Source organism: Macaca fascicularis, chromosome 4 (assembly GCF_037993035.2).
Source record: "Macaca fascicularis isolate 582-1 chromosome 4, T2T-MFA8v1.1".
In the NCBI taxonomy this organism is placed as follows: Eukaryota; Metazoa; Chordata; class Mammalia; order Primates; family Cercopithecidae; genus Macaca; species Macaca fascicularis.
Window position 1 is genome coordinate 84,396,804 of NC_088378.1, and position 18,993 is coordinate 84,415,796.

The following is an 18,993-nucleotide window of genomic DNA, read 5'->3' on the forward strand; positions in this document are numbered from 1 at the left end:
CCCCTCCTTTAATCTGTTACTTGTAAGTTTTGATTTAGATACCACCAAATCACAACTCAACACGTGACCTTGGAAAGCCTCTATCACACTTCTTCATTCCTAGAGAAGTTAAGATGCTCAAGGTCATACAGGTAGCAAATGGTAAGCGTGGGTTTAAAACTCAGGTTTTCTGCCTATAAACATAGTGTCCTTTGGAATGCTACAGATTAAATTTCCTTGTAACATTTTGAACTCATCTGGGGGAAAAAAAATCATATATTTACACAAAATGTATGGCACTACCTCATTCTAGCTAATCTACGCTGATTGAAAGTAGTCTCTAAAGATATTATAAACACTGTTACGTTCTGGTTCATATAAAGCTAGCAATTTTTAAAGTTAAGTACTTAATGCCAAGTTTCCTGGGAATAATTTTCCTTTTATACTTTAGGGCAATACTGTGGAACACATTGAAAGGCCAAATTTTGCTAAACTATTCACCTCGCTTTTTTTCCTCCTTAAACTATTCTTGGTTTATTTCATTTAAGCATAAAAGTTATATTCTAAGATGCCATGCATAAACTCATCCCAAAACAAGGTTTGAGTCTTTTGTCTTTATTCAGGATCAAAGCAGAAAGTTCTAAGACATAGAAATTTTATGGAATGATAATGATTTATTTGAAAATCCTTGTTTTAAACTAAGAAGTGTGTTAGAAAGAGAATGTTAATGGCCATTAGCATTATGCATTTAAATGCTTTTCTTTGAACTAAAATTCCACTAACCATAGCTATGTAGTTCTTGTGACTAACAAAGTGGACTTAAAACAATTATCTGACAAGCATATAAGGTGAAGGGGGTATTTAAAAGGAAAACAATTCTGTCATAAGATTTTATGAGTGCCATCAGTTAATGCATTCAATGAACATTGCTAGTGAGGCTTTGCCTCCTCACTTTGCACTCAGAAGCAGGCCAAGCTCATGTGATAGCAGACAGACACATAAAACTAGAGCCAAAATAAAATATAAGTGCAGTGGCAGAGTTGGGAAGAAAATGCTGTTTTCTTTATGTCTCAGTGAGTGAGTAGTTGGTTGCCATGTGCAGCCCGGGAAAAGGACACTCCAGATCCATAGATGGCACACGGTGTCACAGAGGAATGAATCAACTTTTGGTTTCCAGATTTAGAGAGAAATTTAGAGCACTTGGAATGCAGTAACTGGAAGGGCAGTGGTGAGATAAGAGAATAGAGAGCTCGTTTGTGGCCAGGCCGGCCGCAAAAGAGTGTGGGTTTTATAGTCTAGGCAGGAGGGATCTTTTAGGGACATGCACACAAGTGCATTGACTGTAGTTGGCTCTATATTTATTCAGAACCACTCAGATCTCAGGGGAGGGGAAATGCGGCTTTCTTCATTTCCTATAAATCCCTTTATTTCCTACAAATCTCCATACTAACTGATGACAAAAGTAAAGAATAAAATTGTGCCAGTTAAAGATCACTGGTTGGAGAAGCCTGTATGAGGAGAGAGGCAGACATCAAAGGGACATGGTCACAGGACAGAGAGTGCCTGGAGCCACCAGAAGCAGGAAGGGGCAGGAAAGAGCCTCCTGGAGAGATGCCAGAGGGGCTGTGACCCTGCTGACCCCTTGATTGCAGACTCCTGGCCTCCAGGACTGGGAAAGAATCAATGTTTGTTATTTAAGCCCTGAGTCTGTGGCACTTTGTTACAGCAGCCATGGGACACTGACACAGACACTAAGCTTGGGACAGGTGGTAGAGGGACTTGGGGCCTGGTAGGGGCTGTCCTGTAGGATGCAGACAGCTGAAAGACACTGGACTCCCAGGCAGAGTGGAATATGAGAACTATAAGGTGATTTGGAAAAGCAGGAACTTGGGAAACATGCAGGCCCAGTGAGGATGGGGGGCTTGGCCGTAGGATGCCTCAGATTCACCCTCACCTAAGGCTTGGCCTGCAGGGGAGAAAGACAGCAGGAGGCACAAAAAGAAAGGCAGCTGGAACTTCTGGAAATCTGTGGTGGAAAAAGAAAGGGACCCAGAGTCTGAGGCACGTGGCTTATAGTTCCAGCTCTGCCAGCAACAGGCCATACAGCATTGGGTAGCTTACTTGTCCTCTCTGAGCCTAGGTTTTCCAAAGGTTCTTTTTTTAAAGACTGAAGATAGACACAAAGGAAAACTGGGCACAAAGGAAAACTGTGTGTGTGTGATGTGGTCAGGGCCTGAGTGAGTGCCCTGTGGACATGGGGCAAGGGTAGAAAGAGGACTTATGGGAGGGACGAGGGGAAGGAGGGAGGGAGTGCTCATGGGGTGCTGGAGCGGGGGTAGGGAAAAGGGAAAGAAGAGAGAGAAGGAGGGAGGTAAGATGCGGAAGGATGAAAGGGAGAGAAACAGAGGTGTACAGGGAAGATCTGTCTTGGAAAAGAGTCAACCAGTGAAGGCCCCACTGTGGAGCTGGGTTTGGGCCTGCCTCAGAAGAAAGAGGCGTCTGCAGTGGCCAAGGTGGAGACTGTGGGTCAGGAAGACCTTCCAGGCAGGAGAGAGAACTGCTCTCGTGGGTGGGTGTCCCAGCCGAGCAGCAAAGAGACCAGGCGGGAGGCTGCGCCGAGGGCAGAACCTGCACTTAAGCCACTGCGGGGTCTGCTGGTCTTACCGATATTTGCTCACACCATGGCACCGCCAGCAGTGATGGGAGAGCCCACAGGTGCCTCAGACACCAAGGAGGGGAGCCTTCCTTGGGAAGAAGCTGAAGTCCCAAGAGGGTGGAACAAACTCTGGCATTTCCTTTTCCTGTCTTCCTATCCCTTGGCTCTAGACTCAGTCATAGTCCCAGGAAATGTGCAGCAAACAGACTGCCTCATGCCCAGGCTTTTGGCCAGAAGACGGAATAGGTGATGTCCCAAGAACTAGAAAGTACTACAGACGCCGTAAAGAGAGAGGGAGAAGTAGGGAAACCAACCCAATAGTTTCATCTCAGACCCCAGACCAGCCACTGGGTGTGCACACAGGGAAAATCTCAATGCCACTCCAAAGACTTCAAAATGGAACTGACATCAAAACCAAAACTCAGAGAAAGCTGGTAGAAACCTGTGAGCTAGTTTCAACTGGATCAATTTCCTACAGAAACAGAAATATCAACATTCTCCATAGGATTTAAACAAGACCCAGAGTCTCATAGCATAAAATTCTAAATGTCCAGTATATGATCCAAAATGACATGGCCCACAAAATAAATAAATAAATAAAACAGAGAAAACTTCAACTAGTGGAAAGGACAATCAACATCTGCCAATGCCAAGATGACCTTGATGTTGAAATTAGCTCATGAAAGCTTTAAAACAAGTATTACAAAAATAACACAAAAAGAAGAGGTGAACACTATTAAGATCAAAGGAAAGATAGGTGTCAGCAAAGAAACAAGCTATAAAGAACCACATGAAAAACTCAGAACTTTAAAATGCAGTAATCAAAAATTTAAAAACTCACTATATGGGCTCAATAGCAGAATGGAAATGACATAGGAACATATGAATGAACTTGAAGATACAGCAGTGGGCCAGGTGTGGTGGCTTATGCCTGTAATCCCAAGACTTTGGGAGGCTGAGGTGGGAGGATACTTGAGGCCAGGGATTCAAGACCAGCCTGGACAACACAGCAAGACCCCATCTTCACAAAAAATTAAAAAATTAGCCTGACATGGTGGCACATGTCTGTATTCCCACCTGCTCTGGAGGCTGAAACAGGAGGATGACTTGAGCCCAGGAGCTCAAGGCTGCAGCGAGCTATGATTGCACCACTGAACTCCAGCCTGGGTGACAGAGTGAGACAGTATCTCTAAAATAAATAAATGAATAAATAAAGCAATAAAATTATTCAACAAGAACAACAGAGAAAAAGATTTAAAAATGAACAAAAAATCCAAAGTCCTTTCATGATAAAAATACTTAACAACTAGGAATAGAAGGCAGCATCCCCAACCTGATAAAGAGTGTTTGCAAAACTTTCACAAGTAACTTTCTACTCCATGGTGAAAGATTGGGTGCTCTCCCCATGAGATCAGGTAGAAAGTAAGATATCTATTCTGGCTATCTCTATGGTACATTGTACTAGAGGTTCTAGCTGGGACAATTAAGCAAGAAAAAGAAATAGAAGATATGCCGATTGTAAAGGAAGAAGTAAAACTCTCAATTTGCAGATGACATGATCTTATATATAGAAAACCCTAAAGAATCTACAAAAAAATCTTGTTACAGCTAATGAACAAGTTGAGCAAAGTTGTAGCGTGCAACGTCAATATACAAAAATCAGTAGGATTCCTGTAGACTAGCAATGGATAACCCAAAAGTAGAATCGAGAAAAAAAACATACCATCAATAGCATCAAGAAAATAAAATCCTTAATAAATTTAACCAGTGAAGTGCAAGACTTACTCACTGAAAACTGCAAAACATCATTGAAAGAAATTAAAGGAGATCTAAATTATTTAGAAAAGACCATTGATTTCTTTTGGCTTAAAAACAATTCTACGCATTGAAATCAATGCAAAGTTTAAACTCTGTTAGGGCTAATTCCTCCTTTTCAGGGTCTCTTTTCTGTATTTTCTATTCTAAGTTTATGTTTGGTAGCAGGACAGTAGAGTTCATGCGTTATCAAAGAGGAAGAAAACAGGTCTCCAGTCAGCTCCCTTCCCTCTTAGTCCTTGCCAACTTCATCAAGAGCTGTGCAGATGTGCACTGAAGTGTGGGTGCTTCCTCCTAGTCTTTTGGGTTATCATGCTTTTGACTGAATCATACCAAATCATGCCCATAGAAGAATCACACACCCATGCCCCTTGTCATGAGTCCTTGAATTGTTTCCAAATTGTCTCCCACAATGGACAGAGAACATTCTGGCCACAGGTAACTGGGAGGCTATTATTCTGCTCCATGTGTCTCAATACCTTTCTCCACCATCCTGCTGGTAGCAGTCTGGTGCATGACAGAGCTCTCCTCCAAGAGATTTGTAGTCACCCCAGGAATATGCAGGAAGTAAGGGCTCTAGTTCCAGCTTTCCTTGATTCCTCAACCCTCTCTGAGTTGTTCTATAATTTCTTCATTCCAAGAGTTGTAACAATTAAGTATGAGCCTGGACATTCACATCCCAGCACCTCCCCTTCTCTTTTCCCCTCCAAGTTGCTCTCCCAGCACTGTAACAGGAAAATTCAGTCAATTCATCCATGTTGGATGTTTTCTCAGTAAAAATAGAATGGATAACCATTCATTTGAGTGAAGTATAGGGCTTGGCTATCAGTGAATAGTCATCTATGCCTACTGACATATAAAATTCTATATGCTATGGTTTGTCTGGACATAGTGTGTAAAAGCCAAACCTATAGAGGGATATTTTTGAATCTAGAAAATCTTTTCATCTCAAAAGCCCAGTGATTTAATAGCACATAAATGCCCTTCTAATTATATGAGATACTAGGAGGTGTCTAGGCTAGGAAGGTGGTGGTAGCATTAGATATGGGTTGTTAATAAAATAAAGCATGCAAGAAATAATGGGGCCCCAATTAAGAGGCGCACAATAGAGCTGAGGAAAGAGGCAAAATCTGAGTGATATTTCAATATTTAAAAGGTGGAGTTGACAGGATCTGGTGACTCACTGGCTATGGAAAGATGGGTCTAAAGAGATTTGAGGGTTAGTTGAAGGTATGTATATATGTTTGCGTGTGTGTGTGCGTGCGCGTGTGTGTGTGTGAGCCTGGTGGGTAACAATACCATCAGTCTTCATAAGGGATATAAAACTGATGGATGGGTTGGAAAACCAGGTAAAAGAGGTTTAAGTTTAGTTTGAGGTATTTACATCTGGGCCTCTAACACCACAAGGTGACCAGTAAGCATATGTTATATGAATGAACGAGTATATCATAGGGATGTGAAAATGCATAGTCAATGAACCAGTGTCTAAAATTGACTTCTCTTTCTTCTCCATGTAAAATAGAATACAAAACCATTCATTTAGGTGAATTATGAGGCCAGCCTAACAGTGGAACAGCAATCTGTGCCTACAAAAGAAAAGCAACAAAAAAATGATGGCATGCAGTTATTTCCAAAAGCTCAAACATGGACTATTAAATGCAAATGTCTTTGCCTTTTCTATTGCATCCTAACATTTACTCAAGAAATACTTCATAGGGAGTTAACAAAAATAAAGCTAAATGATAGGCTTTCTTTTCCTCTATCTTTCAAATTAATAATTCACCCAACAGGCCTAAAAACCCAAATCATCATAATTTAAAGCAATTCATTTTAACCTGCCAACAAATGTAGAATAAGAGCCTAAAACCTAAAAATGAAAATGGGAATGAGTTAACCCTAAGTAGGAAACCAAAATAAATTAACATTGTTAGGCTTTTATTTAGTCCTTTGTTGAAAATATAGGGCTAATATGACAGGGGCCTGAAGCAGGAGAATTAAGATGAAAGTAGCAATATCACACAGGGAACAAAATTCACAGTATTTCTCTCCTGCCTGACAGTTTAGTCCCATCATTCATTTCATATCCCCAGGACTCATTAATGAATGAAATGGGGATACCCAAAGGACACGGTGAAATTCTTCAACAGAAATTAAAGAGAGAAAATGACAGGTTATGGAACCCACATTCTTTCTGGTAGTACATTAGGGTTCCTGGAGCTACAATGGACACAGCTGGCCTAGCATTTTTTTTAAAAATGCCTTTAAAAAGTCATACGTTCAAAATCATGTTTTGATTTCTGTTTTTAACTGTTTTATATACATTTATTATTAGAAATAATGAAAGCTTAAATATTTCTGGTATATTTTCACAAAATTATGAATCAAGGATTAGATAGCAGAAGCCTGAATTTGGACTGTAATTGATCCTACTGTCGATTATAGTTTTAAGGAATATGGCACTTTTAAAAGGCAACTAGTTTATAGTCTGTATCTGAGACAGCCTTGGGAACAGGAAATGAGAACCGATCATGTCTGAGTGAAAACACTGGCCTCCTCTACCCAAGGCACAGCTCAGAGGGGTCACTCAGACTACAGCCTCATAAGCCAGAGACATTCACTGTTCGTTTCCTAGGGCTGTCATAACAAATTACCACAAACCGGGTGGTTTAAAACAACAGAAATTTCTTCTTTCACAGTTCTAGAGGCCAGAAATCCGAAATCAAGGTGTCGGCCAAGTTGCTTCCTTCTGGAGGCTGTGGGGAGGATCCCTGTCTCATCCCCAGCTCCTGGTGGCTGGCAGCAATCCTTGCTCTTCCTTGCTTTGCAAGACTGCACACCAATCTCTGCTCCATCTCCATGTGGCCTTATTTTTTTGTATGATCTCATCTCAATCCTTGTTAGTTACACATGCAAATTTCCTACTTCAGACGTTCCAGGCAAACATGCACATTAGGGGACATTTTCAACTTTTCACGTCACGATAGATGTTTACCAGAAAGAAAAGGCAAAGCTGAGGGAAGAAATTTAAAGGACCAAAGAGACATGATTATGGTTAATAACTGAAAGTCAGCAAATTATCAGCACCAAAATATGCAAACACCAGAACTTCCACATTAACCCCTTCTACAAGTAGAAGTGCCAGTAGAATAAGTAGCAGAAGTACAAGAGGCATATATTGATTAGACCACTGGGACTTAGATGGCTTAAATCCTGATGAAATCACACAGAAACATACAGGCTGGAGGGAAAGATATCATAATCAGTTTAAATAGAATGGGTGTACATATTTGGACAAATACGATTTTTTTAAGTATTTGACATAATTTGGTCCATTTATTTATGCTGATAAATAAATTAATTGATGTTGAAATTATAAATGAATGTTTTATTATTAAACGGATACCCACATACTATTTTTCCAGGAATTGTTAGTTTTTTAATTTCTAAAACTTTCCAGACCTAAGTCACTCTGTGTTACATCTTAGAGTTCTACACATTAGTAGGTATGAGCTACATAAAATACATAAAGAAAAATTTTGGAGAGGAAATTTTCTAGGTTCAGTTTGAAATTTTACTAAAACTTCAATCATGCTAGACTATTATTTTGTATATTTAGCTTGACTTCTATCTACTTGAGGATGCTATAACTCATAATCTTAATGTCTTTTAGGAGATTCAATCATTCAGCATGTAAACTAATCAATCATTTAGATGGTAGGAAATGCTATAAAGGAAATATAAGAGGGTAATGAAGGAAAGAGTGCAGTGTGGGGTGAGGTGTGAGGCTTATAACATTCAAGCTAAGAAGTAAATGATGCAAAGATCAGGAGAAAAAGCATTCCAGACAGAAAGCACAAGTGTAGGATCCTATAGTCAGGGGGTCACTGATGAGTTCTGAACAGGAAATTCCCACCGAGAAGCTAAAGGTATGTTGGCAAGCCTGCCATCAGGTTCTAAGGTCAGAGGTGAAATGGAAACTAGCTTCATAGAAGAGCAGGGTTGGCATCATGAACTCCAAGAGAAAGAAGTGCACTGGCCCACAGGCTTGCCCAGGATAAAAGAAATCAAAAGTTCTAAAAATACTAACATGACTCAAGGCCACAGGTCCAGGAAGGGCTGATCAGGTCTAGCATGTGGTACGGACACATCACTCCCTGGAAACAGCTGCTTGCGTAAGTCAGGCTAAACTGCTATGACAGAGCCCTCAAATACAACAGATTAAATGAGACTCTCATATAATAAGCCGGAGATGAACATTTCACGGTAAATGGAGGAATTCTACCATCCTTAACACATGCCTTCCATCTTTGGATGTGAGATGGCAGCTCCAGTTGTCACCAATTCCCAGGCAAAAGGAAGAAAAAAATGAAATGGAGAAAAAACAGTTCCTTTGCTTAAGGGCATAATACAGAAGTAGAACAAATTTCTCTCACTTAATTTTTTTTTTTCTTTCCAACTTTCATTTTAGGTTCAAGGGGTACATGTGCAGGTTTATTCCATGGCAAATTGCATGTCGTGGGAGTTTAGTGTACAGATAATTTTGTCACCTAGGTTATCACACAATTTCATTGTTCAAATTCCCATCTCATGTGTCACATAGCCACATTGAAATGCAAAAGGCTAGGAAATGTGGTTTCCTGCTAGATGGCCTCCTGCCAAGGTCAAATGGATATTGAAGGACAATTAGCAGTTTCTGACACAAATTAGGAGATGAAAATTTGTAAAAGAGGTTATAGTCATGACTAGGGGTAGAGATGAGGATGAGCTGTCCCCAGAGCACCATCCCAGCTCCTGAATAATGTCTGTCCCCACAAGAAATGAGGATGACAAGAATATGAACAATAGTAAGGAGTGACCACAGTATGTGGCTACAGTGGGTCACTGACTGAGACAATCCCAAGATGGTCAGTAACCGACCGGGAAGCAGGAGCAGAGGCCTATATCAGATTGAAAGAAATCTCCAAGACCAAGCAAATAAATTAGAAGGGCTGCGTTTCCAAGCATCTAGCCTGTGGATGCTAAGCCAGGGAATAAGTGTAGCTTTTATTTTTATCAATTATTGTGTCCTCTAGACTGAGGAAAATATCCTGGGTAATATTACTTACACCAGTTAAAATTGTTTATTATATACACATATCCCTCTCTATGCAAATCTGTTTGGTTCTTCAGCATAAATTGCTAGAGTTTGGATATTGGTTTCAGACAGAAGTTTTAAGTAAGCCAAATCTATCTCTTCCTCAGTTTTACACAGGGAGACATCAGGCAGCAAGAAATACCTATAATTAAATTATTGGACATAATATCACATGTCCTACTGCTTCCATGTTTCACCATGAAAGTTTTTTATTGGCATAAATTTTATTGTATTACATTTTACTATATTTCTGGTAACTTTCTCTAGTTGGTTTTCATTACTCCAAGTAAAACTACACATTTCTTGTTCATTCATTATTCTAAATTGTCGAGAAATTTTTCAATTATCTTGATATTCCTGTATCTAGGCCCAGGACTTATAAATTATCTAAGTATGACACACCATTTTTTTCTCTTTATAATTACCACCAATAATTTACAAGGCAACTAGTTTATATTTTATATTGTTACACGTTTTATGAACCTGTGTCACATTCCTTGAAAAATACATCTTCCCCTATCCCTTAAGTCATTTGATTAATAGAAGAGGTTGAAAAAGATACACAACCAACAGCTCTCTCTCCCACCTCAGTGCCTTAATGACTGGTCCCAGAAAGAGGCAAGACAAGTGAAGTAAGTACGTAGGGGCCGGTTTATAACCAAGTGGTTCAGATCACACCTAATTCTTGCTGGGATAGGAAAGTGCACTTACATTGGACGTAGATTGGAATCTAATCTAATTTAGTGTCAAAATCCTAAAGAATTGAAGTGACCTCAATACTAGTTCTCAAGTGATGACAATGACCCTAGTGGTTGAGATGCCGAAAAAAGAAGCTCTATCATTGGCTGGGTCAGTCTCTCTCTCTCTCTCTCTCTCTCTCTGTCTTCCACCCTGTACTTTCCTTCTCTAACCTCCCACTGCAACCTTTGGTTTTCCTATTGGGAAAGCAGGATTGTCTCTTACCCTGAGTTAGCCTTGACTAAGGTAAGCTATAACTAAGTTGCTCTATCAAAACCACTTTTAGATGCATGGAAAACTCTATACCCTCTACTTACTCCTTTGAAAATATATAATGAGCACTCACTATGCACCAGGCTATTTTCTAGGCACTGGAGAGGCAACAGTGAAGAGGCAGACAAGATATCTTCTCCCCATAGAATCTACATTTTAGTGGTTTTGCTCTTTAAATTATCCATACTATAGCTCTAATCTGGATGTTAACCTTTGGTTTCCCACACTGATTCCCAAATGTTGGTTGATATGCTTTCTCCTTCATCATAAGAACTTATTTGAATAACAGGACCTATATGTTTGGGTTTCAAAGCCAAGTCCCATAGTTCATAGGATAATTTCTTAGCTTTTATCTTTGTTCTAAGATTCTGCTTTGATAAATCTATTTTCCAGTCTTTTTCTGTGGCTTGAATTCCTCCCAGCCCTTGCCAGTTTCCTGAGTTAAAACCCAGAAACATTTCATTAACACCAAATATTCCAAAGTTTGGGACTGGATACACACCAATGGTTGGCCCACCTGGTCTCTGAACATCATATATCTGAGTCCTACTGTTATATTCAAGTCACCAGATGAGACCTGGTGATACCATTATAGGACTTGTAAATGTTATTTTCCTGACCATCACTAGAGATTGCTAAACTCTCATGGACTTTATGCCTTTACCCCTTGGCTGGACATCCTTTTCCACATTTGGGAAAAACACCCCAATCCTCACCCAAGTGTCTGTTGTTAATCCATACACATCTGTGTCATCAAATAAAAAATTGAAGGCAAAACCATAGCCCCAGAAACTCCTGCATCTGCTTCTCTCTCTCTTCAAGTACATAGACTACACACTATTTGTAAATTGCCATCCAAGGTTTGTCACTGAACAATGGAATGAAATCTTTCCAATTATGACTGATAAACACCATAAGTTTCTATGGACTTTGGCTCTGTTGTAACAGCTGTCCCTTTGGAAACATGCTACTCAAAATAAATGTGCAACAACATTGGTCCAAAAGCCATTAAAAGCAGCAGTTGGTCATGAGCTAACATTTTATTTAAATCCAACATGTTGGAAAAACACACCACATCAAAAAAATTAACCTTAAAGTGAAATACTTAATTAAAATTATATTATCCCTTGCTCTCTATTTTTATCTGTAAGTGCATTGCTAACTGATGCTATAACTTATTTCAGCTCTTCCCCTAGTAAAGTGTAACATATCCATCATCCTGAAACACTTAAGTTACAGGCAGTTTACTCACATTAGATCTCATTAGCAATTACACTAGTGTTCAAAATACATTACCTCATTTGTCTCATAGCCCATATAGTTTTTACATAATGAATTAGACCAATTAGTCTCACATGACATAAGGAAATCTTAAATAACACTGTCCTTACTTTAAGACAAGCTTGACTGAAGTGCAATGAAAGAAACTATAAAATTAATTTGTTTTGTAAGATAGTAAAAGGAATTAGATAACCAAACTTCAAGCTAAATGATTGTGGTTGGGATTGGGCATAGAGAAAAGTAGTGAAAGGAAGGACAATGCTTCACACAGTTCAGTTTTTGCAAGACATAAATTCATTATTTGTATAGCTAAGAGCCATGTCTAAATGTCCAAACTAACTTGCTTATAGACTTTTCAATTGAGGCCATTATTGTCCTTTGGGAAAAACCTTGCTGATTGTAATCAGCCAAGAAATTTACAGCTATCGCACTGATCAATAGCTAGAAACTTTTGGAAGCACAAAGCCAGTCCTCTATTCATGTGTTTATTTTGCCAACACAAAGTTGTTTCTCAGTGTCCCTGACACTCCCTTCAAATGACTCTTTCCAACATCGAATCCAATTTCTTATCCACTGTTAGTATCTCTATCTTCAAACTTCAGACAGAATCATAAAACACACAGGGTTAATAGGTGTTACCCAACCAAGGGTACATTTTACTCTTAGGAGGCAAATCTTAAAGGCTCCCAGCACTCCATTTGTGCTCTCTATGACCCTGGAAGGGTCCTGTGCTTTGGTACTCATCAGTATAGTAATTATCTGTCGTCTCTGTAGATCATAATTACTTTCCTCATTGTTCTATCAAGGACTGTCTTTGCAATGAAATGACTGTGAGCCTGTTAACTAGTCAAAGTGCCTCTAGTCTTCCATTTATGGGCATTATAAATTGTGTCACCTAAGGAGTCAACAGAAGATACAAATCTGGTAGCAAATCGGTTCCTAAAAATATGCTCAGGAACCTAGAGGCAAAATTTGACCCAATCATTCCTCTTTAATCAAGGTGACTCTTAATATGTCTCTTTTAATGTCATAGTAGTTAAAGATAATTTAGCACTGAAAGGCAAAGTAAAATAAGGATCCTGGGTCAATAGGAAAAGAGGTTTTCGGAGAACTCTCACATTATGAGAATGAATCTTCCTCTTCCTTCTAAACCAAGCCTCCTTTTCAAAGGAAGTGTACATTAGAGAAAATAAATCACCAAGACAGTAGAATTAGAGTCTTTTGAACACGACTCTTCCTACCATTTTCTTCTGCTTTTACAAAAATATTTCACATACCAAGTTATCTACCAGACTTCACTAAAGCATGTGCCTTATGTTCCAATTGCATCTTTTAAAGTGGCATAATTAAAAAAAAAATAGGCTTTTAAAAATACTTATCACTGGCAATTTGAAAAATGTTCACTCCAGTTCTTGCTATTCAGAGTTGAACTCAGAGAGTCAAGAACATTCCAAGTTAACTTGTCTTTTTCTCAACTCCCACAATTCCACCATATTATACCTGGTGGGCACCTCAGGGAATCTTGTGCCACTGCCTTAGGACAAAATAGAAATGTAAATTCTGAATTTGCATCCTTAAGAGACCTTCAGTATTGCTTTAAAAGCTCAAAAATAACCCAGTTTTACCAAATGAAAAATGCAGACTGTCCTCTACACAGGTGGTTGGAAACTTGTTTTAATTAGTGTTGTTTTTTTAAAAAACAAAAAATAAATTCCTGGTATTTAACTTATTGCTGGTCACATTTGAAGATCCCTAAAATTACATGAAATGAAATAATCACCCCCCCCCACCAACATACACAAATGTTGCAGTCTACATAAAGAAGTGGTTTATGCATGCAAAACAAATTTCAAGATTGTATCAGAAAAGATAACCTAAGGTAACAACTGACACTATCAGGGAGAGAAAAGATCAAAGTGAGACAAAGAAGATGGCAAAGATGGAACCGAGTATCTTTACTGCTAGGGAGGTTTGGCTATTTGGATATGGTTCAGAGATCCCATATGTTTCCTCAAGAGAATTTTTAACTTTGTCTAATTGATCTCCAAGCAAAACTCAGCCCTTCTCATGTTTAAGAGCCTCCCTGGCACAAAGTGGCCTGTGGCTCCCATCTGCCCTCAATAAGTGACTCACACTATGTGGCCCAAAGTCACACAATGAGGCTGTCTTGAAGAACAGGCAGGCGCTGCTTTCTTCTCTCAAAATACTATGTTCATTAGAAACAGCAGATCTGAATTGCTACTCTTAACCTTATTCCAAATATTTATCTCTTTATTATTATTTTTTAAATTATAAAGTTCCATTGGTTTCCTTGCTTTCTTTAGTAGCTGTCAAAAGCAAAACAAGGCAGACCACTCTCTGATGATCACTCAAAGGCATGGCCTCCCTGTGCAGTTACTTAGCATTGTGTATGCTTGGACAGCATAGCCTAGAAAATCTGTTTAAAGTTCTCTTATGTATTAAGATGCTGACGGTGTAAGTACCCTCTCCTGTCATTTCTAAGCCCAGTGGATTTGCAGTGAGAGATCTATGTTATTTGGGTATCATTATCATGACTCTAGGCCCTCCACAAAGACACATTCTTCAATCTTTCCTGGGCTTTAATCATTCAATTCTCTAGTCCCATGAGTAGCCTATATCCAGGGAGATCCCGTACTTCTAACCTAATCTAGACAGGAATAACTGCAATAAAAGTAGTGAACATTTATTGTATGAATATTATGTGCCAATCACTGCACCATGGAATTTATGTGTAATAGCATATTTAATCCTCACAACCATGCTGCAAAGTCACTATTGTATCTCTATTATATGGATAGGAACCAAGGCTCTAAGAGTTTAAATGACTTACCCAAGGCCATTTAAAGATGATTCTAATCCATCTCTGATGCTGAGGTTCAAATCACTGTAGGGCCTTGTTTGGGAGTGAAAAACAAGTCTCTCTTGTTCACGCTCTCCCAGAAAACTGCCTGCCTATTTTCTGTCTGTTAGAGTCCCATAAGATACAGGAAAATGTTGTTTCTGCTCTATATACTCTGAAGACTCTGGAAAGGGCTCCTGAAAACCTGGCCAACATGGCGAAACCCTGTCTCTACTAAAAAAAAAAAAAAAAAAAAAATTAGCTGGGCATTTTGGTGCATGCCTGTAATCCGAGCTACTTGGGAGGCTGAGGTGGGAGAATCACTTAAACCCGGGAGGTGGAGGTGGCGGTTGCAATGGACCGAGATCACTCCACTGCACTCCAGCCTGGGCGACACAGCGAGACTCTGTCTCAAAAAAAAAAGAAAGAAAATCTAAAATCTCAAAACTGAAAGTGACCTTAAAGTGACCTTAAAGATTAACTAACTCCAAACCCTTTTGTTTTTAAAAATATCCTTAGTGTCAAGCAGTTCCTTATTGGCAGAGCAGGAATTGGAAGCTATAAACTTATCTCACATCTAAATAGTTACTGTTTTCCTGTTACCTCACGCAGCTGCCACATGATTTTAAATACTTTTCTTGTTGAGTTATTTAGAATAGTGAAGGTAACATGAGATTTGTAATTAATAAATACCAAAATTTAATGGGCTCAACATATTCATCATTCATTATCAGTTCAATGTGGATGTTTCTGCATGGCAAGTAGCTTTTCTCTAGAGGGTAACTGAGGAACCAAGGCTGCTATGGATATTGTGGATTCATCTTCTTCTGGGATCTCAGTGTCCTCTGTTTCTGACTAACATAATAAGATGTAAAAGATATTCTTGCACTTCAGAATGGAAGTGACACTTATTTATGCCCACAACGCATTGGTAAAAACTAGTCATGTGTCCATACCTGAATGCAAAAGGGACTAGAAAATGTATTCACCATCAGATATCTGCTTTCCAGCAAAATAATCACTCTGGGGAAGGGAGAACATACATTTTTGGTGGATAGCTATCCATCTCTCTCATATTTGTTTTTCTGCCACATCCCTCCTAGATAACAAATTCCACTTTCAAACATCTCCTAGTGAGTTGAACTAGAAGACTTCTAAGTTGTCCTAAACATCAAAACTTTGTACGACAGATTGGATTATTTTTTCCAAACTTTTCTTCCTTCCATTAAGAGAATCAGACTTCCATGTCCTTGGCCATGAGTACTTGTCTTCCACTGTGGGCAGAGAAAACACTTTACCACCCCATTGATACTGGGATTGATAAGATGACTGGCTTTGGCCAGTGACTATGGGTGAAAGTGACAGTCTCCCTTCTATAGTTAAGCTTTAAGAAACATTATATTTGTCTGTCAGCCTCTTGTTTCTCTGCCACCCACTGTGAGAAGAACATACCACAAGTAGCCACTCTTCCCAGAGCAGGTAGTTATGTGGAGAAAACCTGAACCCAACCTCAGTCTGGAACAAAGCACAGCTGATTTCAGCTAAACCCTGCCAAATATGAAGCCAAAAAAAAAGAAAAAAGAAAAAGAAAAACAACCATCTCCTTTTAAAAGCCACTAAGTTTAGGGGGCTTGTTTGTCATGCAATATCACTTCAGCAATAGTTGACTGATGCAAAGAAATTTGATCATTCTATGAGTATAAGTAATTATCAGCTGGCCTTCTAGGAAGGAATCTGTAAGCAAAATGACCAGCTTACATTCAAGAAAATCAAAAGTTTATCTGACCAAAAAAAAAAAAAAGTGGGTCTATTTTCCATTGATGTGACTAGAAGCATTTCATTGTTTTCAATAGTTTTAGGAAAATGATATCTTATTGTCTTTTATTATTAGAGGAGAGTAGTTCCCCTCAAGGAGTAAGTCCAAGAACCCATGGAAAAGAAGTAGGAACACCAATTGAAAAGTCCATGTTTTTGCCCAAGGTGGCATAAAAGGCATTCCTTGGGCCAGTGAGGAGGAAATAAAACTTCTCTGGATTTCTTGCTCAATTTCTTACTGAGCCATTAAAACATATAAGCTCTAAAGATGGAAATTGTTTTCTTTTAATTACCATAGAAACATTTTCATATATATAAAAATTAGTTCTGCAGCCATGTGTTTCTCTAATTGTACTGATTCAAAGGATAATAAAATTTTTCTTACCTCTGGAAAAGCCAGACAGTTAATCCCAGGACAGGCACCTAAGTTAGCACTGAAAACAGGGAACAAGACCTTTCTACATATTTACACATCAAAGGAGATGAAGACCAGAACTTAGAAACATCTCTAGGTTGGAGACACCTGGACCTATCTGGCTCCTGGAGACATTTTATTTCCCCACCAAAGGGTTTGAGTCAGGACTCAAGACCTTTACATTTCCAAGGAAACCCATTCAGGAGGGGAGGGGCAGCTGTCTCTCTACCTTTTATAAGCACAGAAAAATCTTTTTGCCTCATTTCTTAACTATAGAGTATCTGGCTGCTCACATAGGGTATTTGACTTGGTTTTCATCACTGTGTCCCAGGGATAAGCCCTGAGGCAAGGAGGCCAATGCACTTATTATTTACCGAGAGGTAATTCATAAGAAATCTGTCTCTGATCCATAATATTTCAAGTGTGCATTGCTGATAAAATTAATAAAGATGAATATTAGAAACTCAACAACCACAAACTAGACTAAAAGAAGTGATACATAACCTTTGTCCATTTTATAATTTTTGCTAACTTTGGCCCTAATCCCAGGGCAACTAATGCGAAGTGAAGTACACTCTTCTTGTCTGCAAAATCTTGAATAGGTGACAAGCACAGTCTGTATATGGGGTAAGCCTCATGCCACAATAGCTAACAAGGAACTGAGGACTCCTTCCGGCAACCAAGTGAGTGAGCATGGAAAGAGCTCCAGCCCCTGTCAAGCCTTCAGATGACAGCATTCCTGGCCAATAGCTTGGCTGCAACCCTGTGGAGACTCTGAGCCACAACCATCAAGCCAAGCTACTCCTGGACTTTTAACTCTCCAAAATTGTGTGAAATGATATACACACTTGTTTCAAACTGCTATTTTTGAGTAGTTTGTTACACAGAATCAATAACAAATACCTGCATGTAAAATACTTTTGAGGACTATATGACACAATCAAAGCTCAATAAATATTACCCTTACTGCTAGTTAGCAATGACTGTGCTACTTATCTCGTAATCAGGATGCTCTTCCCTCCTTGACATAGTATCTAAGAAGTCCCTGAAAGCCAAAAGAAAATGTAACAGAGCTAATATTTGAAAAAATACTGTTTTAGAATATTTCTAACAAAAAAAAAAAGATGAGACTACAAATTCAGGAAAACCAAGAAATTCCATGCAAGACAAATTTTAAAAGTATTCATACCTATACACCTCACAGTGAAACTGTGACAAACTGAAGACAAATAAAAAGTCTTGAAAACAACCAGAGAAAAAAGATTACCTTCCAACATGTAATTATTTGACTACTGACTTACTCTGTAGCAACAATGAAAGCCATAATTACACAGTGGGTTATCTGTCATCTTTTAATTTCTAAAGTAATCACATGGAAGAGGAGAAACAGGGGAAAAATTTCAAACTATTATAGGAAGAAATGTAAAAATTTTAAAAATCAGTTCAAAATGCAAAAAAAAAAAAATCAACAATGGGACAAATGGAGAGCATAAAAAAAAAAAGTTGTATTTAAACTCCAACAGATAAATATGATTATATGGAATATAAATGGTCTAAATGCCCAGGTGAAAACCATGGTTTCAGAATGCAAAAAGAATCCCACAATACAACTATATGCTCTTTACAAGAAATACTTTAAAAAGAATAAAACACAAAACCTGAGAAACTTTGAAAGTAAGAAGATGGAAAGTGTTAAAGAATGCAAACACCACTGAAAGAGCTGTCATACCTATAATACCAGAAAAAAAACACCATGATAAAATGTTTTATTAGCATTAAAGCCACTTCATACATTAAAAAAATATTACCATGAAGATATAACAATTTTTAATATACGTGTACCTCTCTCAGAATGTGCACAAAGAGGGCATGTGAGCACACAGAAAGATGGCAGCTACCTACAAGCCAAGAGAAGAGTGAAACCTACCTTGTCAGCACCCTGATCTTGGACTTTCCAGCCTCCAGAGCTGTGAGAAATACACTTCTTTATTTCAGCTACCTGGTTTGTGGTATTTTATTATAGTAGC